The sequence below is a fragment of the Leopardus geoffroyi genome, chromosome E2 (assembly GCF_018350155.1).
Source record: "Leopardus geoffroyi isolate Oge1 chromosome E2, O.geoffroyi_Oge1_pat1.0, whole genome shotgun sequence".
Taxonomy (NCBI): domain Eukaryota; kingdom Metazoa; phylum Chordata; class Mammalia; order Carnivora; family Felidae; genus Leopardus; species Leopardus geoffroyi.
This window is the reverse complement of record NC_059335.1, coordinates 59,043,190-59,057,637: the sequence shown is the minus strand read 5'-3', so window position 1 is coordinate 59,057,637 and position 14,448 is coordinate 59,043,190. Positions and strand designations below refer to the sequence as shown.

Below are 14,448 nucleotides of genomic sequence, written 5' to 3'. Positions count from 1 at the left end.
TGAGTTCCAAGTGGGTTGTGATTGTTCCCCAGGCATCTTCCTGTGGTTTGTTTCTAATCAAATCCCACTGACGCAGGGAGCAGCGTCTGCACGCTGAGCTCCCCACGGTGTGCTGTTGTGGCTCCTCTCGTGGCACGGCGCGTGGTCTTTCTGGGTGGTATTTCCTGTGCGCCCGGATGTAGGCAGTGCGCCCTGCTGCTGAGTATTCTACAGGGTCAGCTAGGTCAAGGTGGTGATGGGTTTGCTCCGACCTTTTATGTTTTTACTCATTTCTTTTGCCTACTCATTCTGAGAGTGGGATTCTTGAATCTCCAACTAAGACAATGGACTTTCTGTTACTCCTTTTTTTTTTTTAATAGGAAATTTATTGTCAAATTGGTTTCCACACAACACCCAGTGCTCATCCCAAAAGGTGCCCTCCTCAATACCCATCACCCCCCCTCCCCCCTCCCATCCCCCATCAACCCTCAGTTTGTTCTCAGTTTTTAAGAGTCTCATACTTTGGCTGTCTCCCTCTCTAACCTCTTTTTTTTTTTCTTCCCCTCCCCCGTAGACTTATGTTAAGTTTCTCAGGATCCACATAAGAGTGAAAACATATGGTATCTGTCTTTCTCTGCATGACTTACTTCACTTAACACTCTCCAGTTCCATCCACGTTGCTACAAAAGGCCAGATTTCATTCTTTCTCATTGCCACGTAGTATTCCATTGTGTGTATAAACCACAGGTTCTTTATCCATTCATCAGTTGATGGACATTTAGGCTCTTCCCGAATTTGGCTCTTGTTGAAAGTGCTGCTGTAAACATTGGGGTCCAAGTGCCCCTATGCATCAGCACTCCTGTATCCCTTGGGTGAATTCCTAGCAGCGCTATTGCTGGGTCATAGGGTGGATCTGTTTTTAATTTTTTGAGGAACCTCCACACTGTTTTCCAGAGCGGCTGCACCCGTTTGCATTCCCACCAACAGTGCAAGAGGCTTCCCGCTTCTCCACTCCTTTTTTTTTAAACTATAAAATTCTGCCTCGCGATGTTTTGAAGCACTGTTATCAGGTGTTGACATATTTCCGCGTTCACAAAGATTAAAATAAACGTGTATATATATTAATCACTACATATGCAACATGTAACGCGGACGTACTGCCTGTGTGCTGCAGGTATAAATACAAACACGACATGTGTACACACGGCTTCCTCCCGTTTCTGTGCCCCGTCTGTCCAATTTTTATCACCTCACGCCCCCCAAGAGAGCCCCTTTTATTCCTCCAGGGCTTCTGTGTGCACAGAAGAGAAAGTGCAAATGCATGTTTCTGTTCCCTCCCCTCCGCCCCACCCCCGCACAAGGGCAGCGCGTGACGTACACGCTTGCGCAATGTCACCGTCCCCCACGACACCGTCTCGGTGCTGTGTTCTTGCCAGCGCGGCCGGGCTCCCCTGGGACGGCCGCGGGGCGCGCCTGTGAGGTCAGCCAGACCCGTTGGGGGTGCTGGGCCGGCGCCCCCATCGGCCGTTACAAAGTGCTGCCTCTCCCTGCGCGGGGGGGTGGGGGGGGTAGGGGGGGGTGGGGAGACCGCGAACACTCCTCACTTCACATCGTCCCCCTGCTGCAGGCACCGGCCTCCGACGCGGGTCCTGCCCTCCGGGAGACTCAGGATTCGCGACACTCGCACGCGGCCTCCCCCAGCAGCCCGGCAGCCAACATCGGCACGAGGAGGCCTTTTGCGCAAATACCCTGCGAACGGCGGTGGCGTTAGGCAGCTAGGGCTTCTGTGCTGGGCACCGAGGTCTAGCGAGCCCCCGCCTGGGCTCCCAGCTCTACTGATTCACTGTGCGCCTTTGGGTGACGACTGTGTTTTAGGGCGTCAGGGTGGTGACAGCTGACGTGTCAAGCGGCTGCTCATTCTGTCCTCGGCACAACTCGTAAGAGCACTGCACGTTTAATCCCCTTTACTTGACGTCGGGACGAGATCGGTCGCATTATGTACCCCGTGGTAAACCTTTCTGAGGCACAGAGAGGTCAAGTAACTTGGCCAAGGTCGCACAGCCCAGGGGAGCCAGCGTTCAATCCCAGCAGTCAGTCTGGCTCCAGGTTATCGTGAAGATTAAACCCATCCGTGAACGCGGCGTATTCAGACAGGGACCTGGTGTGTGCTCACCAGGTGTTAGGTTAGTTGCCGTCATTACCTGGCTCCGGAACTGCAGTGCAGCTAGCCTGGCCTAGGCGGAAAATGCCGTGCACACTTAGAAAGATCAGAGATTCCGTTTCACCCTGTGCAATTTGTGAACGGGCTGGGTCCGTGGGAGAGGCAGGTGCTGGATCAGGCGGGAAACGCCGAGAGAGGGGGGAGGCTGGGTCACCCTGTTAACAAAAGCCGGGGTGTAGCCTGGCTTCCTACCCGCGTGCCTCTGGGATCGTGCTGACACAGGACGCCGCCAGCATGAGATGTGCGAATGGCTTGGAGTCCCTTTGCTTTTCTCTGAAGCAGAGAGCAAAGCAGAGAAGTTAGCAAGCTTGTTTTGGCAGAGGAAAAAACGCAAAATGCCCAAACCACAGAATTCTCAAGAATATTGCTAAGCACTAATTTTGCTAACATGTTAGACAGCCTTTCGGATCTAGGCAGTCTTGTTCCTCGGCTGGAAACAGTTCCCGAAAGCCCTGTGATCCCAAACACACCCTGGACTTGTGGGGTAATGAGGAAATCTGCCGCTGCGTTCTCCCGCCTTGCAGCCAGGCCCAGCGGCAGCAGCCCCGATGCCTCAGCCCCGGGCCCACCCAAAACATGCCGGCTGGTCTGCCGAAACCTCAGCCCAGTCCTCCTGAACTCGGGTAAGACCCAGAGGTTCACATGCCCTCGGAAAATCATCTCACCAAGACCCGCTCCCCAGGTTGAGGTCCCAGGGCCCCCGAGCCAACGTCAGGGTGCGGACCAGGCTCCTTCTTGGCACATCTCCTTGCATTTCAAGGTCAGCGTCTCCATCAAAACTGGCTAAGTAATGAGGCAAATAGGATAACATCCCCGTTAAGAAGGTAATGAGTCACAAATGCTATTTCGATGGTTTCCTTTGAAAGAAATACACAAACCAAACCAATTTTAATTAAAGATCTTGTCTTTGTAATCAGGCAGCCGCAAATGAAGGCCAAAGTACTTTCATGTGGAGTCATATACACAGAGCTGAGCTAGTTTTCCCATAAAAGGACACGCTTTTTTTTTCTTTTTTTTTTTTTCAAATAAAAAAGTAGTTTGTTTCTAACAATATGGGGGACAACAAAAAGCTATCTTTTGCAAAGTATAAAATTGCGAACCGCCCTCGCTCCCCCCCCCCCCCCCACCATGGATGCCATCTGTTGATGCTAAACCAGTTGGAATGTTTGCCAAAGTCACTTCCCAGCTGGGATTATCCCGCCCTTGGAGATTATACATGTGATCCTGATTTTTCAGCAAAAAAAACGTAGTCGAAAACCAAATAAACCCACCTATAAGTACATCTAAAGCACAAATGGCAGAGAAATGATTGTCACACACCACATTGTGTTTCTTCTGCGGAAGAAACCGCCTGAACATCAAAAATGATGTTTGGATTTTTAGTTGTGAGCTGTCAACGGAATTGAAATACCTCTCCTAAATACGTCGTCCAAAACCAGCCGAGGAGATCATCGTCTTTGGTTAAACATGCATGTAATTTAGTAATCCACGAAAGGAAAAATGCATCCTTAGTGGCCTGAGCTCAGCCTTGCGTCCCTGCTTCTCGACGGTGCCGGATCACGTCTTCACCGGAGAGGGTCTTGGGGCGGCTGCCCGCGGAGCTGCGCTCTGGCCAGGGAGGGCTCCAGGGGCAGCGGTCGTCTTGAGCCCTCTGGGCCTCCCCGGTGCGGGAGCCTCGGGGCGCTTGGCCGCTGCCTGCTGGCCTGGGCGAGCTCGGAGGCAGGAGGCCGGGGCGTTGATGTTGACTCACGGGAGCTCCCGCCCATCTTCACGCGAGTGACTGTTCCAGTCCTACACGTGCTGAGCTCTGCTCTCTGGCAAGAACCAGAACGCGCGATGGGAAACCAGGCGGCACCAGAGAGTCCTGTATGCAGGGAACTTCTCTTCTGTCAGAGTGACAGAATGCGTGTCAGCAGCCGGTGACGTCGCCGGATGGATGGGTGCCGGGTGCCCGGCGGTGTCACACAGCCATCTGTGTCTCCAGATCTCAGCTACTTGTCCCCTGGGTGCCACGTCCCCCGTGGGAGCTTCCCTGCCTGTGTGAGATCGGGTCCCGGCGAGGGGAGCTGCGAATCACATCTCCTCGTTCCAGTAGGAGGGCGCGATATGCCGCAGAGGACACAGCCCCCTCCGCTTGCTCCCAGGCCGTGGGCTCCAGAGGCATTTCACAGAGCAGCAAGGCATGGCGAGCCCCCAGCGGCACCTTCGCGTGGGCGGTGAGAGTCAGCATGCACCGGCCATTGTCATCCCCACTTAAAAAAAATTTTTTTTTAATGTTTATTATTTGAGGAAGAGACAGAGAGCAAGCAGGGGAGGGGCAGAGAGAGAGGGAGGCGCAGAATCTGAAACGGGCTCCAGATTCCGAGCTGCCGGCACAGAGCCCGACGCGGGGCTCGAACCCACAGACTGCGAGATCGTGGCCTGAGCTGAAGTCGGCCGCATAACTGACTGAGCCACCCAGGCACCCCAAGTCATCCCCGTGTTTAAATGCACGGGGTGATGTAGAGTCCCGCTCCGGCACGGCAGGTAGTGGCCTCGGTCTCAGTCCCACAGCGTCTGCCTGTGGCCCTTGGTGGCCGTGAGGCAGCCTCTTACCTGTGAAACGATGGCCATACCCACCTCAGCCCCCAGGGGTGGCCGCGCCCCAGCCCAGGTTTTCATAGTCACCACGTGCCACAGACTTGGGAGCGGGCCTTCCCAGGTGAGCCGACCACACCCGCGGTTCTTTGAGAATGCAGGCAGCCTCTGGGAGTGCTGTCTGCTCAGAAAGGTGGCATGGCCACAGGACACAGGGTGACCACACGGGCCGGGAAGCCTGCTGCCGCTCCAAAGCTGGCTCGCCGGCCCCGCGGGCTGGACCCCTCCCCTTAGCACATCTGGTGCCTGAGGACTCCCGTCCGCATCACGGAGCTGGGCAGTGGGGGTTGTCCGAACCTAAGGACAGGAGGTGCTGACCGTCCATCCGGCCGTGGGACACTGGACCACAGGGCTAAGGGGGCAGGAGGCAAGTCGGCGTGAACCGACCCGAGAGGCGCTCCCGGAGGCTGACCTCGACAGCTGTGACTTTGCACTTTGCACGTGAGCCCTTGTCACGTGTTTGCCGTCTTCAAAATCAGAAGGCGGAGCTTCAGCCCTGGAGGCCACGTGACCTTGCGTGGTGTTACGAGCGATGAGCCTCTCTCCCTGAGTGGAGGAGGACATCTTTTTAAGGCCTCCCTTGGGTTTCACATGTTCCGTGTGGAGGTCCCCCGCCTCCCTGAAGGACCCAGTGCTTCCCAAACATGCGTGCTTCCTCTGACCTTCCTTCTCTCTGAAATGCCACCGCCACCTGCCTTCCCCAGGCCGACACACGAGCAGCCTCCTGGGCGAGGCGTCCTCTGGTCCCCCTCCCAGACCAGGCCATGGGGCCCCTCTGCACAGCCAGTCCTGTGTGTTCCCCGATGTCGTGTCACTACCTGTTGTGTGGGTTTGGATTATGTTCAGGTGAAAGCCAGAGAAACCTAGGTGTTGTTTTGTTTTTTTCTTTTTCACAACAAAGTCTGGGGGAAGACAGATCAGGGAAGTAGCAGTGCCTCTCCTCCAACATGTCTTCAGGACATGGCTTCTTCTGTCCGATCCACCGCGTGTTGCCTCTTGGCCCGAAGCCACCTTTGCTCAGGATGGCCACTTCAGCACCAGCCATCACATCTGCATTCCAGCCAGCAGAAAAGAAGACCTGTGAGAGGAAAGGACAGAGGGTCCACCACACTCTGCTTAGATCGTAATCACATGGCCACCTCTAGCTGCAAGGGACGCTGGGGGTGGAGTTTTAATCCTGGGTGGTCACACGCCCAAGTGAACATGGGCCCTGTTCCCACGGAGGGGGATGGCAGACATGGGGGACCGGAGGGGGTCTGTGCTCTCCTAATGCTCAGTTCAGAGCCAGGATTGTCAGAGGTCCTCAGTAAGTAGGTGATGTTGGAGTGAGCGAGTGCACGCCGGCCGCGGGGCCTGGATGCGAGGTGCACCTCTGGTGGGGCCCCCCCGCCGGGCCTTGCCGCTGAGCTGCTGGTGAGCAGTGTTCTTCACATCGGAGGGGCAAAGAGGGTCTGGCAGCTTTGACCTCAGGGCCGCACGGGGGCCGGGGCGTGAGGAGGCCTGCCGGGGAGGCAGGGTCCCGGGAGCCCACCAGGGGTCCGGGGGACTTCCCTGATTGCCTCTCCTGCCCTCCGCCCCTCTAGGTGCCCGATGCCCTCTCCCACTTCTGGGTCCGGGTCCGGGTCCGGGCTGGCCGAGTGTCAGCAGGTAACCCCGCTGAAGGGGTCTGCATTTCATTGATCCCGTGTCCCTGGGGCCCAGCCTTGCAGCCAGCTGTGCGGCAGGATCATCTCCTACAACTCGGTTAGCGGAAGACCCCCCAGACGGCAGGGGCACTTGGGCCGGCTTGCTTCCCACAGCGAGGCTCGAGGCTCCGTGCGGTGGAGGTCTGGCTGCTGGGCGTCTGGAAGGAGGGAAGGGCAGAGTGGAGGGGTTTTGGCGCTCTCCGGCAGAGGGAGAGGGAAGATGCTCCTATACTTGGCCGGACGGGGAACGGAAGAGGCAGGAAAGGCCGGAACCACCCACACGCTCCCCCCCCCCCCCCCCCCCCGTATGGCGTCACAGCTGTGGCTCCTTCAGCTCTACTTGGGGCCCAAGCACGCAAAGGACCCGCGCCGCCCCCCCCCCCCCACTGCCCCCGGCTGTGTCTGCAACTCCAAACCCGCCCTGGTAGCCCAGAGAGAACTCCCCTGAGAGCTGGAAGGACTTAGCAGTGACAGTGTCCAACCTCCTGCCCCGACAGAAGGGGAAACTGAGGCTGGGGGGGGGGGGCCCGCGTCGCCAGTAGTCCCAGGACTGCTGGGTCGAGACCAAGGCCTCCTGCCTTCCACGTCCCTGGTGTCCTTACTAGGTCCCCCAGAAGGGCCTATCCTTTTGCCTCCTTTACACCTGCACCAAAAATGGCACGTGCCCCGGTGTCAGGCACGGGAGGCCCGAAGTACCTTGTCTTGTAACTTCCTCCCTGTTGACATCATCGTGGGGGGTGGGGAGTCCGTGAGGGTCATCGCAGAAAAGGCCCCTCCCCGGCTCAGAGAGGTCCCTCCCCTGGCACCACTGAGGCTGCTTCTGGGCACCCGCTGCCCGTGGCGTTGCTTCCGCACGGCCTCCGCATCCCTGGAGCTCTTTCTCAGCTGCCTGCACACGTCAGAGCCGCTGAGAAGGCGTCACCCTGGGGTCTCCAAGGACCGAGTGGTCCCCAAGCTGAGCGAGCTGGACCGAGGGAGTGGGTGAGGCAGGGCTGCAGCCGGGACGGCCACGTGGGTCACCGCAGACCCACTCTGAGCTTCAGGGGACTCGTGTTTGAGACGAGGGGTGGGGCCGCGTGCTGCCCACCTGCCCACGAGGCACAAGCCCGAGGCCCCCACATGCTTTCCCGCTGGGACAGGGTGCCTCGCCCAGCAAGTACCCTGGTCGAGGGGGGGCTGGCTCTTGAACCCGGCCCCTGCTAATTATCCCTCCTGGTTGCTCGGCCTGATAACTGTAGCGTTTGGAAATAAATGACACACTTTCCCTACATCTGCTCCAAATTTGCATTTCAGAAATTAGAGAACTTAGTTATGTGGTATTACATGGCAGTCCGGGCCGGGTCTCGGAGTATGGAACTGATTGGATATTCTGCCCAAAATGAGAGGAGTTTCGAGCTCTTTCCAGGAAATTGAGTGGAACACCCAAACTGACATCCAATATTAAATATTATATTTGTATAGTTGTTCCGTAGAGTTCCCTGGCATCCAGCATCTGAGAGCAAAATTTATAAGTGGGGAAATTGAATACCTGGTTAGAATGATGTTCATCAGGGCTCAGAAATTAAAATATTACTGTATGCACTCCAAGTCAGGCTGCTTGTAAAGGTAGAGCTATTAAAATATGATTAGCTGAACCGTATTTTGTCTCAAAAATGTCATACACCATTAAAGTTGAAATGACCTTGATGCAAATAACCTTGGCAGAGTCCCTGCCCCGTCAGCAGCAATGTGAGTGTGCAGTCCCTCTAAGTGAGGGGAAAATGGGGAGCCTCCCAGGGCAGCCGGGCTCCCTGGGGCTGCGGGGGCACCCAGCGCCTTGAGACTCTGGCTCATGGGCTCAGGAGCGTGTCTCAGTGGGACGTTTCAGGCCAGGGCAGGTTCATCGGAGTGTGCGCGGCAGGGGCAGGTCTGGGTGCAAAACTTCAGGGAATGCCAAAACTCTGGGTAATCCAGCCAGGTAAGCTAATATTTTAGTATAATATTAAAAAAAAAAAAAAAAAAAAAAAAGCCAGCAGACTACTGCCTGCTGCCTGGCCTGTTTTTATAAATAAAGTTTTATTGGAACCAGGGGCCAAGATTAGGGTGGGGTGAGTGAAGCAGTGTTGTACAAGTTCAGGACCAGATCCTGCCTTCACTTGAAATTCGATATTTTGTTTGTTGTGGATTTTGGGGGTATTATTTTTGAGTTTTGGAGCATCCATTTAAATTTTGGACCTGAGGCCCCACTTGCCTTACCCGGCCGCCGCCCGGGCCAGGGAACTCATTATGGAGGTGCGCTCCCACCCACATCCCCCAGCAGGACGACACGGTGGCCTTTCTGCCAGGGTCCCCGTGAGGCGACTGCGCTTGGAATCCCGTGCCCACGGTGGATGTGGTGGGAGCGAACAACCCCTGTAAGGAGAGCCTGGCCCCATCCCAAAGGTCAGCCACCCCTGTTTGATCCACTGCCGTGAACATCTTAGCGAAAACCACCGAAGGCAAAAGCCCAGATTCCCGCCCTACCTCCAGGCGCAGCTCGGGGGCTGGTGTCAGGGGACCTCGGACGTCTCCACCCACTTCCTGTGGCGACGTCCACCCACTTCCTGTGGCCTGGGGCGTGGTGCGGCCGGGAAGGTCACGTTGCTGTTCCCTGAGCCTCAGTTTCCTCACTGAACCCGGCAGGGGATAACAAAACCCACGTTGCCCCGTCCCTGGATTTCAGCTTCTTAAACCTTGAGTCAAAGTGGCGAAGGCGCCAGCTCTGAAGGGCTCTATACACCCGCCAAAGCGCAATGTGCTCTTCCAGAAATGGGGTCAGAGACAGTAAACGTCCTCTCCAAGATCACACAGCTGGTGGTGGGGACGGGTCTTCAGAAAATCCCGGTTTCCAACTGGGGCCTGCCTCCGGATGTGCTGGTGGCTTGCTAAAACAGAAGGCTGCCTCCCACCCCCAAAGTTTCTGATTTGGTAGGTTTTGGGGGGGGCCCACGAACCGGCCTTTCTGGCAAGTTCCCCGGTGCCCCCGATGCTGCAGTCAGGGACCTCGTTTGGAAACCCTCCTCTGAGGGCGACGGGGGAGGCCTAGGGTGAGAGCAAGGAGGCTGGTACCAGACTATGTCCCCTCCTTTGCAGGGGATGCTCCTAGTGCCGGGGAAGGGCACGCTGGTCAGGCGGTGTTTCCCGAACGCTGTGCCTGCACCGGCACGGAAGCTGCTCTAAAAGGTGTCGATTTGCAGGCCCCACCGCAGACGTGGGGATATTCGTCCTCGCCCCCTCCCAGGCGACTCTGTGGCCCATGAGTCAGGACCGCTCCCCGCCCCCTCCATTGAGTACCGCTTGGGAGGGGTTAATTTTAAATACCATTCCTGCGCCCAGCCCCGCAGCATTGGAGTTCAACACCCGCCAGTCAGTGCAGGCATGTCGCCAGCTCCCAGAGCTCCCTGGGGGATGCTGATGTACCGCCAGGCTTGACATGGTGTGACCTAAAGGGCCATCCCCGAGCAGAGACCCCAACAGCGCTAAGAGGGACGCTGAGTCGTGTCCACGCGGCGGCCGAGCGAAAGGCCGTAGCTGATGGACAGCCCTGGGGCGGACGGCCGTCTGAAAAGCGGGTAGATCTGGAGTCATCGAAGAAAATTGTATGTGAGGACGTTGGGCAGGGCACCACTGTTCTGTAAGGTTGTCTTTTCCTTCAAACCACTGAGGCCTGGAAGGGACCCAGATATAATAGAATTGACCATATTGCCCACTTAGGGTACAGACCACGCGGCCTCATAAACGGGCTGAGACCCATAAATTGAAATAACAGCACGCCCCCCCCCGCCCCACCCCTGCCACTTGTTTGGCTTGGCAGAGAGGAGAGTTCATGCCTGGCATTATTATTACTATGGGTTTTTATGGTGACTCACCTCCCACATTTGAGCCTTCCTCTCGCTGCCTGAGGAGGAAGTCTCCCTGACGTCTGTGTTGCCACTAAGATTTGTCAGAGTGGTTGTGGACCTCGGGTCTCCCCGGGGCCACGGTCCCTGGGCTCAGGCTGCTTGGAGGCCCGGCCTACCGCCATCCCCCGGGGTCTTGATTTTTCATGCAGGGAGCACGGTGCCAGCCTCACTGATGAGCTTAGTTCAGTGCTAGGCAGGAGGGGGGAGGGGCGACCAGGCTCTGGAGGGGGCTGACGTCACCTGGGGCCACTGCTTCTGGCCGAAACCGAGCAGGCCTTTTGGCCAGACTGTGCCCTTTGCTCCACCATAAGCCTCAGCAAGAGAAGTTGAGTTAGCCTCAAACCCTGGGCGAAGCTGGGCATCTGGAGCGGGGGGCAAGACTGCCCGGGTTCAAATCCCCGCTCCAGCCCAGACCCACTGGTCATCCTCACATGTTGCTGAAAACAACCCCCACCACCACCACCAAGAGAACAAACAAACAAAACCGTCTCACCGTGCCTCAGTTTCCCCACGTGTTGAAAGGGAATCCTCACCATGACGCCACATAGGTTGTTTTAAATCTAAAGTGGACTCGGCCAGAGAGAGCAGCCGTAAAGTAGTGAGTGCCCAGGAGGCTAATTTAACCGGCCCGTGTTCATCTGTGCATCCCTTTAGCCACCTTTCTAAACAGCTCGTGTAATTTTAACTTCTTTTGCAACATTAGATTTCACCTCTGGGGTCCGTCTAGTCGTTAAGCCAAATGCCTCCGTTCAAGGTTTTAGCAACGCACCTACAGAAACGCAGCTGGCCTTGCCTTGGTAACCTGATGGGCAGAGTCAGAATCCAGAAATTTCTAGGCAGGTAAAGAGGGACCCTGGGGGTCTCCAGGGAGAGGGAGGTACAGGAGCAGAGCTGCCCCACAAAGGACTGGACTTGCCCGGGGAGAAGCTGAATCCCACTCACCCTGCCCTCCCCTCTGCAGGGTCTGGCACCAAGTGGGCTCACTGGAGCCCCTCAGCGGGGCCGCAGCTGTGCAGTCCCCTGGTTGCCGTCCTTGGCCCCTTCCTGGGTGCTATTGTCCGCAACTCCCCTCACCGGGATCCAGAGGACTTGTGGGAAAATTAGTCTTTGCTCTTTGTGAAAAAGCTAGGCCCTGGATTCTAGTGGCGGGGGGGGGGGGGGGGGGGTGGGGGGGTGGGGGTGGGGAGTCATTGTGTTCCCCAGCTTTTATTATGGAAATGTTCAAACTGGGAGGCTGAAAGGAGTGACACCCATAGCCACCCCCCCACCCCATTCTCCAGCTTACACCTTGCTATTCTTGCTTTCTCTGGTACCTGTCTATCTGTCTGTCCCTTTGTCCACCACTCATAGATCAACTTTCATCCCATTTTATTTTTTTATGCAGACATCAGATGGCTTTCTTCTGAGGCTGACTTACTTTACCGTAATGTCTCTGTTCAAGGGTTTGATAAGGTGGAGCCCGTACAGAGATGCAAATGGCTCTTCTTGGTCTAACTCTCTCATAAAAACGCACGCCCGTGAGCGGTAGGGCAGTTCCTTGGGACAGCGGCTCTGCAGGGACTGCCAGTGCCTCCAACCATCTGCACCTCTGTCTCCTCCAAGAATTAAAACTGCATTTTCTCAAGCATGAAAATAAAGCAAAAATTAAAAAAACTCTGAGCAGGTTTTTATTACCCTTTTGCAATATTATTAATCCATCCACCCACCCACCCGTCTGTCCATCCATCCCTCCACCCATCCACCCACCCACCCACCCACCCACCCATCCGTCCGTCCATTCATCCATCCATCCATCTATCTGTCCGTCTATCTCTGTATTTATCATTCCAACCATCCAACCACCCATCCATCCATCCACCCACCCACCCACCCATCTGTCCATCCATCCATCAATCCATCCATCCATGTATCTGTCCATCTATCCGTCCATCCATGCATCTGTCCATCTATCCATCTCTCTATCCATCCACCCATCCACCCACCTATCCATCCAAACATCTATCTCTGCAAAAAGCATTCACCCAGAGTATCATCGTTAGTCACATGACCCTCATTTAACCCCATGACAACTGTTATTATCTCCTTTGGACACATGAGGAAACCGATGCACAGCAACTTGTCCAACGTCACAGAGCTCTCACAGGCAGTGCTGGGATTTGACCTGCCCACGATAGTGCCTGGGACTATCTGCCACCCCCATGCCCCCGTAGGGACCTGGCAGTTCTGAATGGGCAAGAATGGAGGTGGGCGATGGCTTCCTTGTTTGTGTAATTACCACCTCAGAGTGTGACATCACTGCCCCCCAAGTTTTTAGAGAATCCCCCAAGCCAGGAAGTTTCCCTCCCTGGGGAGCTGGGGTTTGGCCTTGCTTGCATCTAGAATCCAGGGAGGGTCAGGTCTGAGACTGCATTTAGGGCCTTTTCCTGGAAAAAGCCCCATTAACCAGTCTCGTGTAGCCGTGTCTGGGAACAAAACCGCATTTCCTGTGTTTACCAAAGATGTTGTGTAGGATGAGTGGAGACCCAGGTCACCCCTACTCAGGCACATTCCAAGGGGACCAGCCACCCCAGGAAGTAAGTCAGGGTGAGGCAGAGGGCACAGGGGCAGGTGCTGGGCCGTGGCTGTGTGGGGGGCGCCCTAGGACCTGGAGGGACTGGGCATCTGACATAATGGAGGCGAGTCCTTTAGGAGTTGAGGAGCCTGCTCTGTGATGGGACTGAGCCTGGCTGGGGACCCCTCGGGGTGGGCACTCGGTTACTAGGTGAGGCCCATCACCCATCATCGGAGCCATGGAGACAACAGCGACTGCTGCTGTTTGAGTAACTTCGGTGGCCAAGCACTTGGTCGTCTCTCTCTGAGGCAGGGGTCATCGTCATCCTCACTGCAGTGACAGGGAAACTGAGGCTTGCAGAACTGAATGACTTTTCCCCAAGTCATGTGCCGGCCACGGGGTAAGGGGCAGAGCCTGGGACGGAACCAGGGGCTGTCTGGATCTAAATATCTCAGCTGCTAAGTCCCATGCGGGGCTCACTCCATTGGTGAAGGCTCGTAAATCGCACGAACAGATGGGGAAACTGAGGCTGGGGAGAGCGAGCAGACTGCCCAGCTCTCGTCTGAGTAGGTGGTAAGGGGTGGGGCGTGTTCAGCCACTTGGATGGTTTTGCACCTTCTGTCTTCCCCCCAAGAGAACAAGTAAAACAAAACATTGAGCCAAGCAACCTCCCTGCTCCCTCTTCAGCTGAGTCTGTGAGTAGCACCCCTCCTAGCCCCCCTCCTCTGGCCGGGCCCAGCCTGGAGCAGGGCGTCCATGGGCAGCCCCAGGTGCCTGCCTGCCTGCTGGGGACAGTAGGCGTGATAATGATGCAGATCAAGCAACTACCTCGGCTGTCCCTGCCTTCCCTGCGCACCGCACCCCCAGGTGCCCCCAGGCCCCGTCTCCATGGTGACCGGGGTGGGTGCCCCCCGGTGTATCACGCTTCCTTGCTCTGTGCTTCCCTCGGAAGCCAGTGGGAGGTCAGGGCGTCTTCACTCCAAAAAGCAAAGAAACAAAAGGAAAGTGATAGGCAAGGGAAGCATTCAGTAAAGCCTCTCTCTGGATGAATCGTTTCATGTGCCCGATAAGGGCTGGTCCCCCCATTTCACAGGTGGGGACACCATGGATGGGGGATTTGCCCCAAGCTGCCAGCGGTGGGGAGAGAGTGGGCAGCCCTCCCAAGATCCCGCCTCTGCCCTTTCCCATGACCCCCAAGCCACCCTCGTGATCCGGATGCCTACACCCACAAGCTGTCTGGGCCCTCCTACCCGCCGTGGCTCCCACCTGCGTTAGCCTCGGGTCCGCTGGGTGCCCTCGGGATGCACACTTGGGGTTCTGAGCCCCACCGCGCTGTCCTTCCGGTGCAGCCAGAACCTGCGAGGAGCCTCAGAACGTCGCCTGACCCCTGTGCGTGTCTGGGCAGGATGGGAACTAAACCCAGAGACCCCCAGGACCAAGGTGGGGGGTGGGCTT

General features: G+C 56.6%; 1 long non-coding RNA gene across 1 annotated transcript; it reads left to right on the top strand.

The window, feature by feature from the left end:
• The first annotated feature begins 9,752 nt into the window (after positions 1–9,752).
• On the top strand, positions 9,753–12,140 carry LOC123577743. The gene is made up of 2 exons (XR_006702059.1): positions 9,753–11,282; positions 11,404–12,140. It is a non-coding gene; the product is annotated as an uncharacterized LOC123577743 (long non-coding RNA).
• Positions 12,141–14,448: the final 2,308 nt, after the last annotated feature.